We start from the raw sequence: 22,100 nt of genomic DNA, 5'->3' as shown, positions 1-22,100 counted from the left end.
AAAATAAAGAGAGAAAGATAAATGAAAGGAGGGAGAACATATCAGGGCAATACCTACGGTCATCAACCATCTCCTATCATCTTAAACCTTTGTGGCTCGGGTCCTCAACTCCCGATACCCATCAGCCAGGCTTAAGTTATCCTCGTTCAACTTGGCGGCGTTTTGTTCAAGCTTTTCGTGAGCCTTCAAAAAAGCAGCATTGGCGGCCTTCAGCTCCACCGCCATCATCTCCATCTCCACCTCCTACTCCTTCCGCAGCCTGGCCTCCTCCTCATAACTTTGGATCAAGTTTCCTTGCTTGGTAACTTCGGTCTCCAAAGCAGTATTGGCTTCAAGAGCTTTGGCCAGGTCTGCCTCCTTCCGCTTCGTGTCATCCCGGGCAGCTATAAGAAGGGCGTTTTGTTTCTTACACGCCTCCTCCCATTGGCGAGCAACGGTGGCTTGGCGATCCTTTTCATCTTGGAGGGCAATCCCCGCATCTTTTAGCTTCCACTCGCATTAGACCAAAGGGATGAACCTGTGATAGGTGTATCCCATGGCCGGTTAACACGTTCCCCAAGAATTTGGTTATTGGAAACCGTAAATTCTCGTGCGAAAAGAAGTCGGCGTAGACGGCCATCTTGTTGGTTGGAGGATTGCTAGCGATTGAGCCGGCAGTCAAGAACTCAAGTTCCCACTCAGGCGCTATGCCATAGGTTGTTATAAGTTTCTCGAAGTCAGATCGTTTCCAACTAACCTCGATAGTGTCTATGTTTGGTGAAGAAGAGGCTTTCGATCTTATCGCCGGCCATTATTTCGAATGGAAGAGGAAAACAACGAGCAATCGTGAAAGTTGAATCGGATATTCGAGAGAGAAATCAAGAAGAAGATGAAGGATTGAAGGCGACAAAAGAAACTAAAGGGGTGTAACCGCCCTATTTATACCCATCGCAATTAATGCGATGAGAGCGTCCACAGTGGAGAGAGAGAAAGAGGGTCTAGTGAGGATGCTCCACGTCACGCGGGGAACCCAAGAAAGCGAAAAAGGTGTACAATCGAGTACAGTTGACAGCCGGCATAAACGTCATGTCAACTGTGCGGCTCCTGCAAGCTGTCACATCGTCCTTTTTCACAGTTATCCTCACAAACATAAAATATCTCCACCAGACGCAAAAGATTCAAAAAATCCCCAAATATATCTCAAGTCCAAAATTTCACCCGCATAAAACTTCACGCGGAAGAAACAACGGACTGGGGGGACTTATAGAGGTAGAGTACCAAAAAGACACAAACACCCTTAAAAACCACCCGCGGGTAAAAGAGGACTTCCTCAAAAGTCACCCGTAGAACATATTAATCACTCGCATAACTCAAGAAAAAGGAAGAACAACAACAAGATCCAGAGACTATATGCGGGAGGATCCAGACGCCCTCAGAAGTCATCCGCAGGGTACTATTCTCACCCGCGAAGATGACCAATAGGTGACGTGAGAGGAAAATATGTAATTAACTAACTTCATTCTAGAAGATTTACCAAGATCTTTTCTTGGGAAGCACGTGATGTAACAGTCAATAAGAATGGGACAACTGGCGAGTTTGTTATAACCGTGCACATGACATTCAAGCTCGTCCAGTCATATGCGGACACGTGTCCAGGTTGTTACAAAGGCATCTTCTGGAAAGAGACAGCTGGACCAATAATATTCCCTAAACCCTTCGGCTATAAATACCTTCATCATCTCCTTGAGGTATTCATTCACACTTCACTCCTACTCTCAATACTTTGTACTTTTCTCTCAATCAGAACAATACGTATTCTCACGCCGGAGGGTAGTTACGGGAAGACACCCCCCCCCCTCTTGTCCTTCCTGTAACGAGCTCACGATGGTTGTTTTGCAGGCTTTCAACATTGAACTTGGGAGATTGAGCTTGTATCGTTAATTTGGTAATTATTTGACCCGTATCATGTGGACTCGTTGAACTAACTTCATAAAAGATTAGATCCGTGTTTCTTCAATAAAGGTAATCATATTTGTCCCCTTAATTTATTTACAACTACTTCCATGATATTATGTCATATTGGTAAGTATCAAATGATTTGTCGGAGTGTACTAACAGGATATTTCCAACAAGTCTTAAGACTCATAATTGATTTTGGTTTTGAGTGTACTTTGATGAAAATTCCTTTTGGCTTACTGAGAACCGGGTAAAACTAAACCGGTCGAAGCTGATAAAGACAAAAGCTTAAGAAGGATAAAAGTTACTCTAATCAACCCACTAGCTTCATCCAAGATGTTGTCTTTCTTTTTATATTATATCAGGGGGATGATCTGCATGTAATATCGATCCAAATCTCAATGCATATGCAATATCCTCTGCTCAGGTTTCCACTAATCACTAAATTACTTGACCTAAATCAATGAATATAATTTTAACTTTCAATTTATGTGTAGCTTTACTCAAATACTCCTGCTGATTTTGATTTCAAACTTGAAAGGTAAATTCTTGATAACCATTTCAATTTAGCTTCACCTGTTTAGTTATGAACCGCCTAGGTTGGGTTATGCTTTATCTCTAACGTGTCAAACAATAAATAGGATTTGGTCCCCAACTTACACCTTTAGACCAATAGTTTGCAGATTTGTGACAAAATTTAACGTTATTGAAAAAAGTTTATCATGGTCAAAGTGACCCACAAGTTTAAATTTATATTTTCGTTATTAAATATTCCAAGGGTATTTTTGGTATTTCTTAAAATTAACAGCTAAACTTAACACCCTTCCATTTTAAGGCCAATGGTGTTATGCTTGTGCAAACTATTAGTCTAAAGGTGTAATTTTTCAAAGTTAGGGAAAACCATAGCATACCACAGTGACCTCCTAAATCTGATTTCTTATAAAAAAGGATATTAGACTATATATTTTTTTTAAAAAAAAACAAGTTAAATGTTGGACTAAAACCGTTTCAGGTCAATCCAACTGGGCTTGGCCCGACCTGTTTCACGTTACCAACCGTACCAATTTTTTTACCATTATTTCTTATTACATCTTTTTACAAGTTTTAAGTTGTTAAATCTTCTGCCAGTGTGGCACAAGGTTTCGACACGTTGACTGAGTTTGCGGAGCACTTAGCAGCATGTGTTGACATAGTTTTCCCGGACATACATGGTCATTTTGGTGAAGATGGTGGGATTCAGGTCAAAACACCTGTCAATATGTATATTAATAAAAAAGATTAAAACTTATTGTTTGTTAATGGATATGTTTATGAGGTTTTTGCTTATTGTTAACTTTTCAGGAGCTTCTTGAAAAGTCAAATGTTCCATTTGTTGGAACAAGATCAAAAGAATGCCGTACAGCATTTGACAAGGTAAGCTTACTTGCTCTTTCATGTTCTTGAAAAATCAAACTATTATTATTTTAAAATGATTTCTTGGCATATTATTGTTGTGATTGGATCTTATTTTTCCTACTCTTGACTTTTGGCAGTATGATGCCTCCTTGGAGCTTAAGAAACAAGGATTTATAGCAGTACCCAACTTTGTGCTGCAGGTAATTTTATGTCTTCTGATTTTGCCCTTTCGTTTTAACTAATATTGTGTTCACAGTCACAAATGATTGCATTGATTTTTGTCCACAGATATTCTTAATTTGTTTTATTGAAAGATTTACGTAATTATTGCTATTCAAAGTTATCATAATTAGTGCATTAGTTATTTGTAGAAAAATGAGCAAATATGTGTTTACGGGTCAATCCAGTTCTTACCTGACTTGACCCATACTACAAGTTGACCACCAATCTTGTGCTCATTCTTTAACACTTGTGTTTCAGGGGAGTGAATTGGATGAATCTGGTCTTTCAAGATGGTTTCTTGACAATCAACTAGATGTTATTTCAGGGAAAGTTGTGGTATTTATTATTTCTGAATTATAAACAATAATGACTAAAAAACGTTTAAATCTTGAATTTACTGACATGGATGGTTTCAGGTAAAACCCACAAGAGCAGGATCAAGTATTGGAGTTACAGTTGCTTATGGTGTTGCTGATTCCGTTAGCAAAGCTAGACAAATAATTTCTGAGGCATTTATCATCTTTTTCACTTTCTTAATCTTTGACTTTGACTTTGACTTTGGTTTCTTTTCTTTCTCATTGACTTTCGATCATACACGTGATCATTTTATTCTAAAAATTTGCATTATGGAAATAATATGTTAGTTCTGCTCACACTTGAGACAGTAATTGATAATAAGATCATGTATTTTTTTGGATAAAAAGTGGTTCAGTCTAGCCCGTTTTAGCTAGGTGTGCTAATTCATGACACGAAATGAATCTAACACACAATTCACGGGTTTGGGGTTTGGTCTAAATATATTCAGCAGTCGTGTCATTTGAGGCCGAATCCGTGAACACGTCCAACGGGTTATATCCTGGTCGATCTGGTGACCACGTTAACCCTTTTACATTTTTAAGTTTCTAAAAAAGTATGTTTAGTGTCATCACTTACACTAGTTTGGTATTTTATGTCAAATTTTAAAAGCTAAAAGAGAGATGAGCATCGTGTTTTATACTTTAAACACAATTATAGATTTATATTTTTGGTTGTAAGGTTTTAGTTCGCGTATTAAGTTTATTCAACTATTTGTTGTCAGGGGATTGATGATAGAGTTATAGTTGAAATATTTCTCGAAGGAGGTAAAGAGTTTACAGCAATTGTTCTTGATGTTGGGTCTGAATTTAACTGCCAACCAGTTGTATTCCTTCCAACTGAGGTAACTAACATCTAACTACCTGATTTTGTGGGTCCTGTGTTCAATTCTCTTGGCCTAAGTGAATGGGACCCACACAGAAAGAAAATACTGAATGGTCAAACAATAAAGGCAGTTATATTTTATGTTTCATTGTTATTTGTTAATCAGGTGGAACTTCAATCTAGCGTTAGTGCTGATTTAAGTGAGAAAGATGCAATATTTAACTACCGGAGGAAATATCTTCCAACTCAACAGGTAAAACGTTTATAGAACGAGTGACGCAAGGCAACCCAAGACCATATTGTTTTCGTGTATGTTTGTTTCGTTGCGGTAATTGGTGCTAAAACGTCGTTTTGGGCTATATGTTTAGGCCTGTAAACGAACCAAGTGTTCGGTGGACCGTTCGGTCTGAAGTTTGTTAATGTTATTCTTATTAAGCGAACGAACATAAACAAATTTATTGTTCATCTAGTTAAACGAATTTACATGAAAACATGTCTTGTTTTTTTGTTTATGTTAGTTTCTTTTAAGTTCGTTAATGTTCGCTCGTGTACGTTCATTTATGTGTTTTAAGTTCCTTCATTTGTGATCGTTAATATATTCATTTAATTCTGTTAGGCTCATTTCAGTTTAGTCTAGTTCTAATAACCTTTTAGGCCCAACACAAAGATGTTCATATTTACTTTTAACTGGTTTTAGCTCAGCTATGTTTAGTTATGTTCATTCGTCTACGTTCGTGAAAGGTTCGTTGAACATAAACAAACATGAACACGCCCAAATTTATAACAACAAGCACGAACAAGAATACTCCATTCGTTTAAATGTTCATGTTCGATCGTTTGTTCGGTTAAAGTTAAATGAACGAACATGCAGGTTTCGTATTCGTTTTGTTCGTTTACAGGCCTATATATGTTTGAATCTTCTCATCACCTATGGTAGAGAGAGAGAGAGATAGAGAGAGGGTATATATATTTTTTGTTTTTGTTTTTGTTTTTAAAAAAGAAATTCTTTTTGTTACACAAGTCAAAAAGACTAAAATGCCCTTTCAGATACCAGAAATGATAAACGGAGATAGTTATTTGGACTAAAATGGCAACATTGGGAACTAAGTCTAACAGACAAAAATAATAAAAGTGATGAAAGTAGCAATTCTAGCCAACCCACGCTGACTAAAACTTTAATTTTCTCTAAAAGTTATAATGTATTTATTTGATTATTTATACAGGTTGTTTATCACACGCCACCTCGTTTTCCATTAGATGTAACTGAAAATATTCGGGAAGGAGCATCAATATTATTCAAACGACTCGGATTACGAGATTTTGCAAGAATTGACGGTTGGTTTTTACCGCCTTCTGCTAGTATTTCCTCATCAGAAACACAAGATTTTGGGAGGACTGAATCAGGAATCGTTTTATTTACTGATATCAACTTGGTAAAACATTTGTTTATTTATTTTACAAGAACCAACAGTTACACTTTACTAACATGTTACTTTCTTCTAGATAAGTGGAATGGAACAAACTAGTTTCCTTTTTCAGCAAGCTTCAAAGGTAATATAAATATGATTTATTTATTTTTGATTATTTTGTTGAACTTCTAATACTTTTAAACAAAATTTATTAATTGATGTTTTAGGTTGGATTCTCTCACTCAAATATATTGAGAACCATTATCCAGCATGCGTGTTTACGGTTCCCGAGCCTTACTTCATATTGCACCAAGTCAAACGGGTCAACTAGAAAGTCTAAGCTTCGTCAACGGAATTCTGAACATAAAGGTGCTGGCAAAGTTTTTGTGATATTTGGTGGAGACACTTCTGAACGCCAAGTGTCGCTTATGAGCGGGACTAATGTTTGGCTTAATCTTCAAGTATCCGCTGATGTAAGCTTTCTTTTAAAAAAACTCATGTATCACTCTTTAATGATCTTTTATTTGCAGTAATAACGTTGAAATAAATTTTGTTGGTTACTTGGTTACAGCTGGACGTAGTTCCTTGTTTACTTTCTCCCGGAAATGATATCAGCTCGAGGACAGTTTGGTCACTACCGTAAGTTGATTTTTAATATCGCCATATTCTTAGTAAATAAAGTAGTAGGTTCATGGTTTGATATTAGACAATGAATTTAGAATACTTAGGCCCGGCCCTATAGTCTATATTAGCCGGCCCTAGTTTTTTAACCTAAGTCTATATATATCATTCTATTGTCATTATTGTAAATCACAATTACACAATCATAATTCAAATCATTACCAAGTTTATCTTGGTATCAGAGCCTAGGGTTCTGTACCTTTTCAGCCGCCACCCTTCAGCCTTCTTTTTTCCTTTGTCTGCCGACAATCATGGCTGATCTACGAATCGCCGCCTTTCCTACCATAGAAAAAACTTTACATAACTCTCACAAATTCGCTTTTACCCTCTCCCCCTCCAACTATGGACATTGGAAACTCATGCTACAACCCTTCCTTGTCACACACAGCCTGTTCGGCTATGTTGATGGCTCCATTCCCTGCCCCCCTGCCGACCATCTCTGTCTCCTCTGCCATTGGTAAAGACGCAGCAGGAGCAGCCCTTACCACTCAACCTAATCCGAATTATACGAACTGGCTGTCCAATGATGCGCAAGTTCGTATGCTCATCATGTCCACCATCTCCGAATCATCCTTTCAACATGTCCAGGGCGTCACCTCTGGCTTGGTCTTTGTTAGTTGTATTTAGTTATAATTAGGGTTTTAGCCCATGTAGTTGGTTAAAGCCCATGGGCCTTTTATGGGTTGAAAGCTAGGGTTTGCTTGTGTATAAATAGATGTAGTTCCCTTTGTATTTTTTACAAATTCAAGTAATAAACATTACTTTCACTACAACACTCTTCTTCTTTACATGGTATTAGAGCTACGACTCTCGATCCAAACCCTAGCCGCCATCTGATCCGAACCACAGTCTGACCAGCTCGCTACCAGATCTGAAACGAGCTGTGACCTCGTTATACCTACTGATTTTTCACGAAATCTTTTTTCGAGACATCCCCTACAATCACTGCAGCCACCATCGTAACCAGCAACCTCCGATCTACTTCCCGTCAAAATCCCGCCGCCTGACGCGCCGCCATGCGCCTCCCCACCTCCGTCACTGTCTCTCACGCGCCGGCGCGTGACTAGTTTTCCGGTCACCGGATTTTTCCCTGTTCATTCTTTTTTCGTCCGAAGCTCCCTGTGTTCTTAGTTTTCTGATACAACTTTTTTCCGTCTGTCGGTTATTGTGTTCGAGTTTGTTCAAGTACCTAAGCCACCAGATCTGAAGCAAACCCCAGCACCGGTTTCCGGATTTGTTTCAAACCCGTCCAGCCAGCACTGTCGGAGTACTATCACTGTTCACGCCGGATTTACTGTTCACGCCGGAAAAGTTACTGTTTTCACCAGAATCTGTTTCCGGCCACCACCCGCACTTGTTACTGTTCACAGTCAGAAGAGTACAATTTTTCAGTTTAGTGTATTACTATGGGCGAAAATAAATACACGTATACATTTACTAAGGAGGAGCATAATCTTATTCAACGGTTTCTTGCCTCCCAGTTGAATCCTCCTCAAACCAACTCAGCACATCCGGGTAAGTTTTCTAGCCTCGACTCATCGTGGGTAATCGATTCTGGAGCCACACATCACATGACTGGAATTGGGGTATTTTTTCTAGTCTTCAAAATGTTTCCCATGCACCGGTACGTCTTGCCGATGGATCTTCATGTGCCGTTCTCGGCATAGGATCCATCAGCAACTCGGATAACCTAAAACTGTCTTCTATCCTATTTGTTCCTAAATTTCCTACCAGTCTTTGTTCAGTGAGTCAGATTACCAAACAAAACAACTGTTCTGTGACCTTTTACCCAACTCACTGCGTTTTTCATGAACTAGGAACAAACCGGGTAATTGGTACTGGTTTTGAATCAGGAGGTCTCTATCATATATCCCCTTTTTCGCATCCTGTAGCAAACTTATGTGATTCCGCTGTCAGGGAGGCTCACTGTCGGTTAGGTCATCCCTGTACAGCGGTTCTGAGGCAAATCCGACCAGATTTACCACTTTCGTCTTTTAATTTTCGTTGTGAGTCGTGTCAACTTGGTAAACATACCAAGCGTCCCTATCCCCTAGGGTGCCTAATCAAGTCAGTTCTTATTTTGAACTGTTGCATTCTGATGTATGGGGTCCTTGCCCTATCAAATCTACGTTGGGTTTTGAATATTTTATTACCTTTATTGATGACTATTCTCGCACTACTTGGGTTTATTTGTTGAAATCTCGTAGTGAGGTATTTTCCATATTTCGAGAATTTAATGCTTATGTTCAAAACCAATTTAACACCACCATTAAAACTTTACGATCTGATAATGCTAAAGAATATTTTTCCACCGACTTTTCTTCATACTTAAAAAACAACGGCATTATTCATGAATCATCGTGTGCGTATACATCTCAACAAAATGGTGTGTCTGAACGCAAAAATCGTCACATATTGGATGTTGCTCGCACAATCATGATCCAATCACGTGTTCCTCATCGTTTTTGGGGGGATGCCGTTCTCACTGCCACATATCTGATTAACCGCATGCCTTCAACCGTTCTTCATGGTAAAACACCGTTTTCTGTACTATTTCCCAACGATGATCCATTTCCTCTCGCACCTAAAGTATTTGGTTGCGTCGCCTATGTTCATGACCATCGTCCGAAAACCATCAAACTTGATCCCCGAGCCATTCGTTGTGTCTTTCTTGGTTACTCACGGGTTCAAAAAGGGTATCGGTGCTATAGCCCATCACTTCACCGATACTTTACTAGTGCCGATGTCACTTTTCATGAGTCTCCTTACTTTCCTGAGTGTTCCACTCCTATTTCTGACCCGTTTCCCGACTTCGATATACCCACATCTCCCTTCCTCCCCACCATTCCTGTGTCGATTCCCTCTACCGATCCAATCTCTACTGATTCTGACCCACCGACAGAACCTCCGCCACTGCTTTTCACATATGCTAGGCGAGGTAAGGGTCAAATATCAGAGACACTTGATTCACATCCAGGCCACAACCCCGAAATACCCTCAGATCCTCCGTCTGCATCCGAACAATCTACACCTCTCACTGATACATCCTTACCCGATCCGACACCTTTACCAGAGACTATCCCTGATACACCCGTTTATGATCCTCCTGGTACACCACTACCCGATATACCTATTTCTTTTCGCAAGGAACCCCGGAAATGCACTCGTTACCCAATTCAGGACTATGTTGCCTACACCCACCTATCTCCTGAATCTCATGCGTACACCACTACTCTTGATTCCTACCCGATTCCCAGAAATGTGACGAGCGCTCTCGCTTACCCAGGATGGCGACAGGCTATGGAAGATGAAATTGGGGCTCTAAGGTCCAATCATACATGGGATCTTGAAACACTTCCTAAAGGGAAGCGTATTGTTGGTTGCCGTTGGGTGTTTACAGTTAAACTACACCCGGACGGCTCCTTACACCGCTTAAAGGCTCGATTGGTCGCAAAAGGGTATTCTCAGGCATATGGCATTGATTATGATGAAACCTTCTCGCCAGTTGCTAAAATGTCATCTGTCCGTATTTGTATCGCTCTTGCTGCCATTAATCATTGGCCGCTCCACAAGCTTGATGTCAAGAACGCCTTTCTAAATGGTGTTCTTGAGGAGGAGGTATATATACAGCAGCCACCAGGATTCATTGTTGAGGAGGAGGCCTCGAAAGTTTGCAGACTACGCCGTTCTCTATATGGTCTTAAACAGTCTCCCAGGGCATGGTTTGGACGATTCTCTAATGTTATGGGACAGTTTGGGATGACTCGTAGTGCCTACGATCACTTTGTCTTCTTTAAACACCAAAAAGGAAAGCGGATTATTGTAGTTGTTCATGTGGATGACATTATAATCACAGGTGATGACGAGGTCGGGATCACCGAACTCAAGCAGTTTCTTCAGTCTCAGTTTCAGGTCAGCGACTTAGGTCGATTGACGTATTTCCTTGGCATAGAAGTATCTCGCTCTCCACAAGGAATACTTCTCTCCCAACGAAAGTATGTTCTTGTTATGTTGACCGAATGTGGTTTACTGGGTTGTAAACTTGTTAAACCTGTTGACCGAATGTGGCTTACCGGATATTGTGTGTTTGTTGGAGGAAATCTTGTATCATGGAAGAGTAAGAAGCAACACACGGTTTTCCGGTCGAGTGCTGAATCGGAGTATAGAGCCATGGCAGATGTAACATCAAAGATGACATGGGTACGTCGTCTTCTCATAGAACTCGGGGTTGTTTCTAATGACTTGATGCGCTTATACTGTGATAGTCAATCAACCATTCACATAGCCAAGAATCAAGTATTTCATGAGAGGACAAAACATATTGAGGTCGACTGCCACCTTATCAGAGATCGAGTAGTAGGCACACAAAATGATCCTCCATCCATTCAACCAGTTCATGTGAAGACAAACTTTCAGCTAGCAGACATTCTAACTAAACCGCTCCGGAAAGCTCAGATAGATTTTATTTGTAACAAGTTGGGCATGATTAACATCTATGCTCCAACTTGAGGAGGAGTGTTAGTTGTATTTAGTTATAATTAGGGTTTTAGCCCATGTAGTTGGTTAAAGCCCATGGGCCTTTTATGGGTTGAAAGCTAGGGTTTGCTTGTGTATAAATAGATGTAGTTCCCTTTGTATTTTTCACACATTCAAGTAATAAACATTACTTTCACTACAACACTCTTCTTCTTTACAGTCTTGAACAATCATATGCTCTACACATTTCTTCCAGGGAGTTTACACTGAAAATGCAGGTCTTAAAGATCCATATGAAGGGAGATGAGACCACATCTGCTTATCTTTCTAGAGCACAATGATATGCAAATGCTCTCGCAAACATAGGTCATCCTATGCCAGATAAAGACATCGTTATGTTGGTTGTTGCAGGCCTTCGCGAAGAATACAACGGAGTCAAACAGACTTTATTTGCAAGACAATTTACAGCAGTCTTTAATGAACTTCCAGCTCTTCTCGATGATTATGAGTTTTTAATTCAAAAACCTGCTGCTGATGCGCCCCTGCCCTAGCTTTCACGGCTGCCACATCAGCCAACTCAGCCTCGGCTTCTTCTGAAACTGTTCAGGCCATTCAACAGCTAGTTGCCCGTTTAGGGTATCAGTTGCAACCTCTTTCGGGCTCCTCTAACAGCCCTCCACCTCAGGCTTTCTACATAAACAGGTATGGCTCTTCCAATCCTAACCGTGGTCGCGGTGGCAGAAACTACAACAACAATAACCGCAACAGCCAGGGAACTCGTAACTCAGGTCAGTTTAGTTGGGCATCAAATCAAAACATGGTTTATGGCTCTTGCAACAGGTGTGGGATAGGACATATCCCTTCTCAATGCCCAAACAAGGACCCGGTTACCATCCGGTCAAGACAACCGTCTGCTAATTATGCAGATTATCGCTCACAAGCTCCCACTACCAACTAGCTTCCAGATACCGGAACCAATGGCCATTCAGCATTAGAAGCATCCAGTTTAGACTATGTTGAGCCTTACTTTGGTGATGATAGTCTCCACGTTGGCAATGGTATGGCCCTTCCTATTTTACATGTTGGTTCCAAAACTTTTACCTCTCCAAACAAAACATTTCACTTAAAAGATATACTTCATGTCCCTGCACTAAAAAAAAACCTTGTCTCTATCCAAGAATTTTGTCAGGATAATCATGTTTACTTTGAATTTCATGCCACTTTTTTTCTGTGAAGGACAAGTCTACACACACTACCCTCCTCACGGGTCCAAGTGAAGGTGGACTTTAAACACTCATACTTCCAGCGAAACAGCCCATTCCAAAGTTTGTTTTTTCAACAACTCGTGCTTCCACAACCACTTGGCATCAACGATTGGGACACCCACATGCTCAATTGTTCAAGACTATGCTTTCTAAATTTCATTTACCTGTTTCTAATAAAACATTTGATTTTCATTGTAATCCATGCTTGGTTGGAAAATCCACATGCTCAATTGTTCAAGACTATGCTTTCTAAATTTCATTTACCTGTTTCTAATAAAACATTTGATTTTCATTGTAATCCATGCTTGGTTGGAAAATCTACTAAACTTCATTTATCATCCTCTGATTATAAGATTACTTATGTTTTGGATTTAGTTTTCTGTGATGTTTGGGGTCACCCCCTTGCCTTCCTGTGATGGTCACCATTATTTTTTATTATGTGTTGACCACTTCTCTAGATTTATGTGGTGGTCCCCTTTGAAACGCAAGTATGATGTTTTTGCCACATTTAAACAATTGGTTACTATGGCCGAACGACAATTTTCCACTAAACTTAAAACCGTCCAATCTGATTGGGGAGGATAGTTCTGAAACATGTCCTCTTTTCTCACCTCCATTGGTATTATCCACCGTCTTTCTTGCCCTCAAATACCAGTGAACAGAATGGTATTGTTGAACGGTGTCATCGTCACGTCGTTGAGACTGGTTTAACACTAATGTCTCAGGCATATGTTCCCCAGCGTGCGTTTCTGGCATTATGCCTTTGAAAACTTTCTACCTTATAAACCGAATGCCTTCCCGTACACAATCTACGATTTCTCCCTTTGAATACCTATTCAAACGTACCCTCGATTTCTCATTCCTTCGGGTATTTGGCTGCCTATGATTCCCCTACTTTCGGCCTTATAATCCACACAAACTGGATTTCCGGTCTACACCTTGTATCTTCCTTGGATACAACACCACTCATCACGGATACCGTTGCTTTGACCCCAACACCTCTGCCCATCCTACTCCTGCCCACCAACCCCCAAACTCTACACCAACTCCGGCCCATACACAACCGAACCAACCCGCCCCATCCCCTCGCCAGCAGCCTTCAAACCTACGGCCTAACCCCAAACAAACCAACCCTTATAAAACAACTTCCTTTCATACATCTACTACCTCACTTGACACTGAACCTACCTCGTTTACCATTGCCAACAAAGAGTCTCATTGGCGTAAGGCTATAGCGGAAGAATATTCTGCACTTATTCGTAATGGTACATGGTCTTTGGTTCCGCATGCACCTAATACAATTATTGTTGATTGCAAATGAGTTTATAAGGTAAAACGGGATCAACATGGGGCTATTAAGCGTTACAAGGCGTGTTTGGTAGCCAAGGGTTTCAATCAACAGGCTGTCTTAGATTACACTGAAACCTTCGGTTCAGTGGTTAAGTCTACCACCATCAGAGTTGTCCTTTCTTTGGCTGTTACAAACCAATGGTCATTGCAATAACTCGACGTTCAGAATGCCTTCCTACACGGGGACCTCAAAGGAACTGTTTATCTTAAACAACCACCAGGTTTTGTAGATCCTACAAAACCGGATCATGTCTGTCTTTGTACGGCCTTAAGCAGGCTCCACGGGCCTGGTTTGAACGACTCTCGGCTGCCCTGTTTGGTCTCGGGTTCAGGGGATCTATTACTAATCCCTCTTTGTTCATCTACTCACATCAGGGGTCGCTTTTATATATGCTCGTCTATGTAGATGACATTATTTTGACAGGTAACAACAACCGTGCTATTGATCATGTTTTATGGTCTCTTGGTCAGACTTTTGCAATCCAAGACATGGGCCAATTATCTTATTTTGTAGGCATTGAAGTTGTCCAAAGTGGGTCTGATATCATTCTCTCCCAACAAAAATACATTAATGAACTGCTGGCTCGTGCTAATCTATCCAAAGCCACATCGGTCCCATCTCCATGCACAACTGGCGCCTTTTTTTCTCTTGGTGATAGCTCTCCATTTGATGATCCAGTAAAATACAGACAGATGGTCGGGGCATTACAATATGTCACACTTTCTCGCCCTGATATTTCTTATGCAGTCAACAAAGTTTGCCGGTCCATGCATTCTCCTATTGAGAACCACTGGTCTGCAGTTAAGCGCATCCTCCGGTATTTACAAGGGACTTCCAAACATGGCCTTTTGATCTCCAGCTCTTCTTCATCAGTTCTACATGCCTACACAGGTGCTCACAATTTAACTGCCTTCTCTGACTCAGACTGGGCTGGTTGTCCAGATGACCGTCGATCCACAGGGGGATTCGCTATGTATCTTGGATCCAACCTTATTTCATGGTCAGCCAGAAAACAAAGGACTGTCTCTCGGTCATCTACTGAGGCTGAATACAAGGCCCTGGCAAATACAGTAACTGAACTAACCTGGCTCGAGACCCTGATGACTGAACTTCGGGTTCCCATGCGGATGGCTCCAATCCTATGGTGTGACAACTTGGGAGCCACGTATTTATCTGCCAATCCAGTATTTCATGCCCGAACAAAGCATGTAGAAGTAGATTTTCATTTCGTTCGAGAAAAGGTTGCTCAAAGAAATTATCCGTTCAATTTATCTCCGCTCATGATCAGATTGCGGATGTGTTCACAAAACCATTACCATCAGATCGTTTTCTGTTTTTGAAGTCCAAGCTGAAGGTCCGGTCCCGGCCTTAGCTTGCGGAGGAGTATTAGACAATGAATTTAGAATACTTAGGCCCGGTCCTATAGTCTATATTAGCCGGCCCTAGTTGTTTAACCTAAGTCTATATATATCATTCTATTGTAATCATTGTAAATCACAATTACACAATCATAATACAAATCATTACCAAGTTTATCTTATGATGTAGTAAATTGCTTGATTGACATTAATAAAATGTTAAGTATTTTTATAGCTTTTCAACTACCATTTTTATTAGCTAAAATGAGTAAATTACGTGCATAAATCAACCATTGCATAAATCAACCATTAAAAAAGATAATTTTATAATATAAATTTAATGAATTTGAAAAAGTTGATTTTCTAGTATGGGTATGCATGAGTCAGTTTGGGTTGGTGGGTTGGTCTCACTCTCGGGTTCAAACTGAACCAAAAATCGAAAATTCAGTTTTTGGGTTTTCAAACACCGTTCGGTTTCTTTTTGTTTTTTTCTTTTACCATTTGGGTTGGAAAATTTTGGGTAGGAAAATAAAATGGCCCAAAATTATAAATTTGGGTACAAAACTTTGGGCCTTTTTAAAAAGGAAAAAAACATTTGGACCTGAAGTTTAATTTTTTTAATGTAATAACTGGACTTAACTTTAAATGATTATTACATATTCAGGCCTAGATTAAAGATTATCACATATTAAGACCTAAAGTGTTTTAGGCTACACCATCATTAATTTCGTATAACTTACTTAAAATCAGTTTTTTCAATTTTTCGGTTCATTTTCTATTTTTTTTTTTTGGTTTTTGGATGATAGCAAAACTGAAACTTAACCGAAAATTTGGTTTAAAAAAAACAGAAAAACCAAACCGTCGTTTTTTCTGTTTGGGTTCCGATATTTCTTTTCACACACCTTTTTTCTAGTATAAACAGTAATAACATTTTTTAAACTATTAAACACTTTTGTTCGTATAGTTATTCGCTTGTGCCAAGACGTACTACAGAAGAAGTTATTGATGCTTGCACAGAAGCACCAGAACCTGCACGTGCTGCATTAACGTCTCATTTAAGAAAACAAGTGATGGAAGAATTGGCAAACTGTTTGAAAACCTACGATTGGTTCACGGGATTTGATATATCTGATGAACAACCCGTTAAATTCACACTAGAAAACTGGATAAATCTGGCCAAAGAAGTTCAAGCCACGGTTTTTATTGCAGGTTTGTAGATATTGGATCGCCAGATTAACGTTTTTGAATCAGGAATTAATAAGGGTTAATATTATAAAAGATTAAAAATCACTTTACTTTCTTCTTTTCATATGAAAAACGTCCTTTAACCTCTCTTTTTGGTATATTAAATCTCTCAAATTGTTAGAACACACACAAAGAAGTCACTAAAGTAGTTTTTCTATATTAAAGTCCCTACTCTTGTATAAAACGTGTAAGTTTGTTTGTTTTTATATAAATAATGAGTTAACTGTTAAATTGGTTGGTAAAAGTTGGTGTAATTTTTCGTTTTTTAGATATTAACTTGTTAATCTTAAATTTGTTAATAAAAGATGATGTAATTATTTTTAAATAGTAACTTGTTAATCTTAAATTGGTTAATAAAAGATGGTCTAATTTTTCTCTTTATTTTGTTGAAATAGTAACCTGTTACTCTTAAATTGGCTGATAAATAATGACATAGTTTCGATTTTTTTTTTTAAATATTAACTTGTTTACTTTTAAATTGGTTATTAAAGATGGTGTACTTTTTTATTTTTATTCTTGCAAAATTGTTGAATGTAGCTTTATGAAATTTTGATCACTTTAAAATTAATAAGTTATTATTTAAAAAATAGAATAAACAAGTAAGTGTATTTTAGACAACTTTATCTTCTGATGTTACAAAAATCATTAGTGCCTTTTTGTTGTATTTTTTACAAGTTGAGAGACTTTGATATATCAAAATCTAAGTGGAGTGTTTTTTTTTTCGAAAATGAAAAGGTATTGGCTTTTATGATATTAACATACTAAAAAATGTGTAGAAATTTTTTAATTAATATTGGTTAATTTAAATGCTTTTACAGTGCATGGAGGTATTGGTGAAGATGGTACACTTCAGTCATTACTTGAGGCTGAAGGCGTACCGTATGCAGGTTCCATTTTTATTCTTTCACTAATATTAGAATATAAAATTATTTTTAAATGAAGTTATTTACATTTCTTCCCTTTTCTTACCTTAGGTCCTGGATTTTCGGCTTCAAAGATATGTATGGACAAAGTGGCAACATCTCTTGCTGTTAAACATGTACGGTAACTGGTCAAACGGGTCGGGTGACAAATCAAAAGGGTAATCACATCAGTCATTGTTTGACTATTTGACTTTGTGTGAACAGCTTACAAATTTGAGGGTTCTTACTATAAATAAAGAGGTTAGACGAAAAGAAGATCTTGTTAAGTCCTCTAATTATGATGTTTGGCATGAAGTCGTCTCGAAACTCACATGTGAAACCGTTTGTATCAAACCAGCAAGGGATGGTTGCTCAACTGGAGTTGCAAGACTCTGGTAAGTTATGTATGAACATTTGTAATCATATTTTTATATCTAAATAATAGGCCTGTAAACGAACCAAGAAAACACAAACGGGGCATGTTCATGTTTGTTCGTTTAACTTTTACCGAACAAACGATCAAACACGGACAATTAAATGTATGTAGTTTTCTTGTTCGTGTCGGTGCATGAGCGTAAACAAACATAAAGAACAAACTTAATTGAGTGAGTAGCAATTGAAAGTAAACGTGAACTATTTGCTGAGCCTAAAAACTAATAAAACCAGACGAAAATGTAATGGACCTAAAAGATTTAAATGAATACATTCACAAACGGAATCTGACGAACATGAATGAACGAACATCAGGAACATAACTGAACGAACGAGACATTTGTTCATGTTCGTTCATATTATATGTATGAAGGATCTGTTGATTGTGTTCATTCGTTTATTAAATAAACAAACATAAACGAACTCCCCCCTTGATGAACAAACGAGACTTCTGTTCATGTTCGTTCATATTAAATGAGCGAAATATTGTTCGTGTTCGTTCTTTTATTAAATAAACGAACTTACATCCTAATGGTTTACTGAACGAATGTAATTAGTAATTTTTATTTATTTTTTTTATATTCAGTTGTGCAGAGGATCTTGGCGTTTATGTTAAAGCATTGGAAGATTGTCTTCCTCGAATTCCTCCAAATAGTTTTGCAAAGGTACAGTATTCAAATGCACGAGGTATTTGCTTTAACACGCTAAATTCTATTTAACACATTACTAAACAAAGCTCATAATATTATTGTGATTATATGGTTTTGAAGTCATATTTAACACATTAATAATTTATAATATTCAAAATAAGAAAATAATATATTGTTCGCAGGTCAGTCGAACCAGACACGTTTGACCCGAGCTAAAAAGTTAACTTTTTGATTTTTGACTGCCTACCCAGTACTACACCAATAATTAAGGGTGGTAGTTTTTGACATGACACATAAATAATCAGGTTTTGGGTTGTCATATCTAACCCTCTTAGTCAACGGGTCGTGTTTTGGTTGACCTATTTAGCCTGTTTAATTAAACAGATCAATTAACCCGTTTAACCTATTTTTACAACCCACCAACCTGATTATTACGTTTGCATCTTAATTACTGCCGCCAATCCATTTGGCACGTTTAGATAGCTGGGTTAACTGGGTTGTGTTCAGGTTACACCATTTTTAAGTGTGTTTAGGTTAGGGTTGAAATAAAAATATGGGTCATGTTTAAGTTTGCGTTGAACATTTTAACCCGCTAACCTGACATGATTTACACGGGCACTAATCGCATGTAGTTTTTTCATTTTTTCCATTTTGGGAATTTGTTTAAATGTTTAATGTTATCGTTTCATAGGCACATGGATTAATTGAGATGCCTATTCCTCCACCAGAGTTGTTAATATTTGAACCATTTATTGAAACCGATGACATCACTGTTTCCAAATCAAGAAATAAAAAGGAAGGTTTGTTATGGAAAGGAAATAGTAGATGGGTTGAAATAACTGTTGGGGTCATAGGCAAACGTGGTTCCATGCGCTCATTAATGCCAAGCGTCACTGTGAAAGAAAGCGGTGACATATTATCACTTGAAGAGAAATTTCAAGGTAACATTGATTTACCTTAATTTCATTTTTTATTTCTTTTTGGTATAACCTATAAGTTTTTAGTGTTATGATTAAAAAAGAATTTGCATATGATAATCTAAAGAAAGATTACATTTTTTCCTTTTGGTATGACGAAATACGGACTCATGTTTAGGCCTGTAAACGAACAGAGAACGAACACAAGCGGGGGCATGTTCGTTTCTGATGGGAATGAGCTATGATGGAAAAGTAATATATATGTATTTTTAAGGGGGGTAATGGGAAATTAATACAAAGGGCTAAAGCGTAAGATTAGGGTAGTATAAATAATAGATGATAATGCTTGTTAGCCCTGGTTTATCTTTTGTAACCGTTCCTACCATTTATCAATATTAAGTTTTCTGATTGCTCTTCATTTATCCTTGTATTTGATCAACAGCACATTAGATCTTATCCAATTCCTATAAGTTTCTCTCATTTAACTTTAACCGAACAAACGATTGAACACGGACAATTAAACGAACGAAGTTGTCTTGTTTGTATTTGTTCTTAAAGAAAACGTACATGTGCATTTATGTTCGTTCGTTAAAAGTATAAACGAACAGTTCATGAACGTGAACGAACGAAAATAACTGACCGAACACAAATGGAGCATGTTCGTGTTTGTTCGTTTAACTTTAACGGAACAAACGATCGAACTCAAACACTAATGTGAATGATTTTTTCTTGTTTGTGTTCACTTTTTAAGAATATGGACGTGTTTGTGTTCATTTATGTTCGTTCGTAAAAAGTATAAACCAACTATTCACGAATGTTAATGAACGAACATAACTGAACTTAGATAAACATTGTTAGTTAATCATCGATGACGTTAAGTTTATTAATGTTTAGTTAACTATGTTAGAAAATTCTGTTAGTATAGTTTAGTGTCATAATTGTAATTAGGTGATAGTTTGTGTAAAGAATGTAAATAGGTCATAGAACCGATGCAACGTATCTGTTATTGAAGCACCGGTCCCTTGCCGGAGTAACCGTCGGAATAACCGCCGTCGGAAGGGTATAAATACCGTTACCCGGTCAATTGTAAATTCATCACAATCACATTTCAGTTTATAATTTATAATAAAATTGTTTCCAATATCAATTGTGTTCATATTATTGTTTATCGATCCAATTTGTTATCAAACAAAATATAAACAATAGAACATAAATGAATTAAACTGAACGAACGTTCAAGAACATAAATGAACGAATTAGACACGCGTTCATGTCCGTTCGTTTAGCTAAATGAAAAAAAATTGTTTGTCCGTTTGTTTATTAAATAAACAAACTTCCTGCTGAACGTTCGGTTCATTTACAAGCCTACTCATGCTAACCATAACCAAAGTCAAGGGCAAACATGTCATTTTCGATTGAAAGAATTTCCTTAAGGAAAAATTCAGATTATATTTTAGCAGTATTTGTTTAATTTAGCAATTACTTTCTTGCAGGTGGAACTGGGATTAATCTTACCCCACCCCCACTGTCGATAATGAGGTTAGTTATGTAATATTATCTACAGGTGTACAGTTTAGATACAAATATTTTTAATTTTCTATTATGTGATTATTTTCTTATACTGAAATTAGTACCAAGGTGTTAATGAAATGCAAGAACGGATTGGACTTATAGCTAACACCTTGGAGCTTGAAGGATTTTCTCGTATTGATGCATTTGTAAATGTCGATAGTGGAGAGGTATGTCGATATATTCCCATCCTTCAAAACACTATTTTTTATTAAAAATAATAAAAAGAATTGAATTCCTAATATTGGTTCTGGTTGCAGGTTTTGGTTATTGAAGTCAATACTGTGCCCGGAATGACCCCCTCAACTGTATTGATTCATCAGGTATTTCAACATGAACACATGTCACGTTCGTATTCATTTATGTTCATTGGTCTGCTTTCATTTATGTTAGTTACTTTACGTTTGGTTAACTTCTTTCGTTAACGTATTCGTTTAAATATTTTAGGTCTATTTTACACCTCATTCTAGTTTAATAACTTTTTAGTCCCAGCACATTGCTCCTCAAATCTACTTTTAATTGGTTTTAACTCAGTTATTTCCGTTCAGTTATGCTTGTTTGTTTACGTTCATGAACAGTTTGTTTATGCTGTTAAGTGCTAAAGTAGGAACAATGTTACTCCTCTTGTCTTTTTCCCATTTCCGTTTGTTTGTTACCTGTCTCTTTGAGGCGCGTCCAACATTCATATAGTTAAGTGGGACCCAATAAATTGGTAACTTTGTTAGCAAAAAATTGACATCACCCTAGTGAAGTCAAACTGGTTATTTCCAGTTTAGTGTCATCTAATATATACTACCAATGTTTGAACTCTAAATCGTTATTGGTATTGTTGCAGGCGCTTGCTGAGGAACCGCCAATGTATCCGCATACGTTCTTCCGAATCCTTCTTGACTTGGGTTCACAGCGGTTCGTGTAAATCTTATTCTTGTACAACATGTAGCCCTTGGAGAACATGATCTTTAATTTGAGTTTGTTAAACACATTAGATGAAATATTTAATTAATAAATGCATGTTGTTATGTGAAATCTTGTAGGAGTTTAGGTACAAACACACACAGCCCATATATTTATTCATGTCAAATATCAGCCATAACCCACATCCATTTAGATTTGT

General features: G+C 37.9%; 1 pseudogene across 1 annotated transcript; it reads left to right on the top strand.

Annotated features, from left to right (window-relative positions):
• Positions 1-941: 941 nt before the first annotated feature.
• On the top strand, positions 942-21,990 carry LOC143575928 (uncharacterized; annotated as a pseudogene). The gene is made up of 24 exons (XR_013142860.1): positions 942-1,085; positions 2,301-2,362; positions 2,433-2,476; positions 3,064-3,175; positions 3,277-3,348; positions 3,468-3,530; positions 3,811-3,888; positions 3,969-4,061; positions 4,631-4,750; positions 4,898-4,984; positions 5,955-6,164; positions 6,235-6,282; positions 6,368-6,613; positions 6,712-6,779; positions 16,236-16,480; positions 17,335-17,403; positions 17,491-17,555; positions 17,644-17,813; positions 18,437-18,515; positions 19,192-19,441; positions 20,911-20,956; positions 21,049-21,156; positions 21,247-21,309; positions 21,822-21,990. The product of XR_013142860.1 is annotated as an uncharacterized LOC143575928 (transcript).
• The last annotated feature ends 110 nt before the right edge of the window (positions 21,991-22,100 follow it).

Source organism: Bidens hawaiensis, unplaced genomic scaffold (assembly GCF_021521415.1).
Source record: "Bidens hawaiensis isolate Kalapana, Puna unplaced genomic scaffold, B.hawaiensis_p1.1 tig00027793_1, whole genome shotgun sequence".
Classification (NCBI taxonomy): Eukaryota; Viridiplantae; Streptophyta; class Magnoliopsida; order Asterales; family Asteraceae; genus Bidens; species Bidens hawaiensis.
This window is presented reverse-complemented; position numbering and strand designations above follow the sequence as displayed.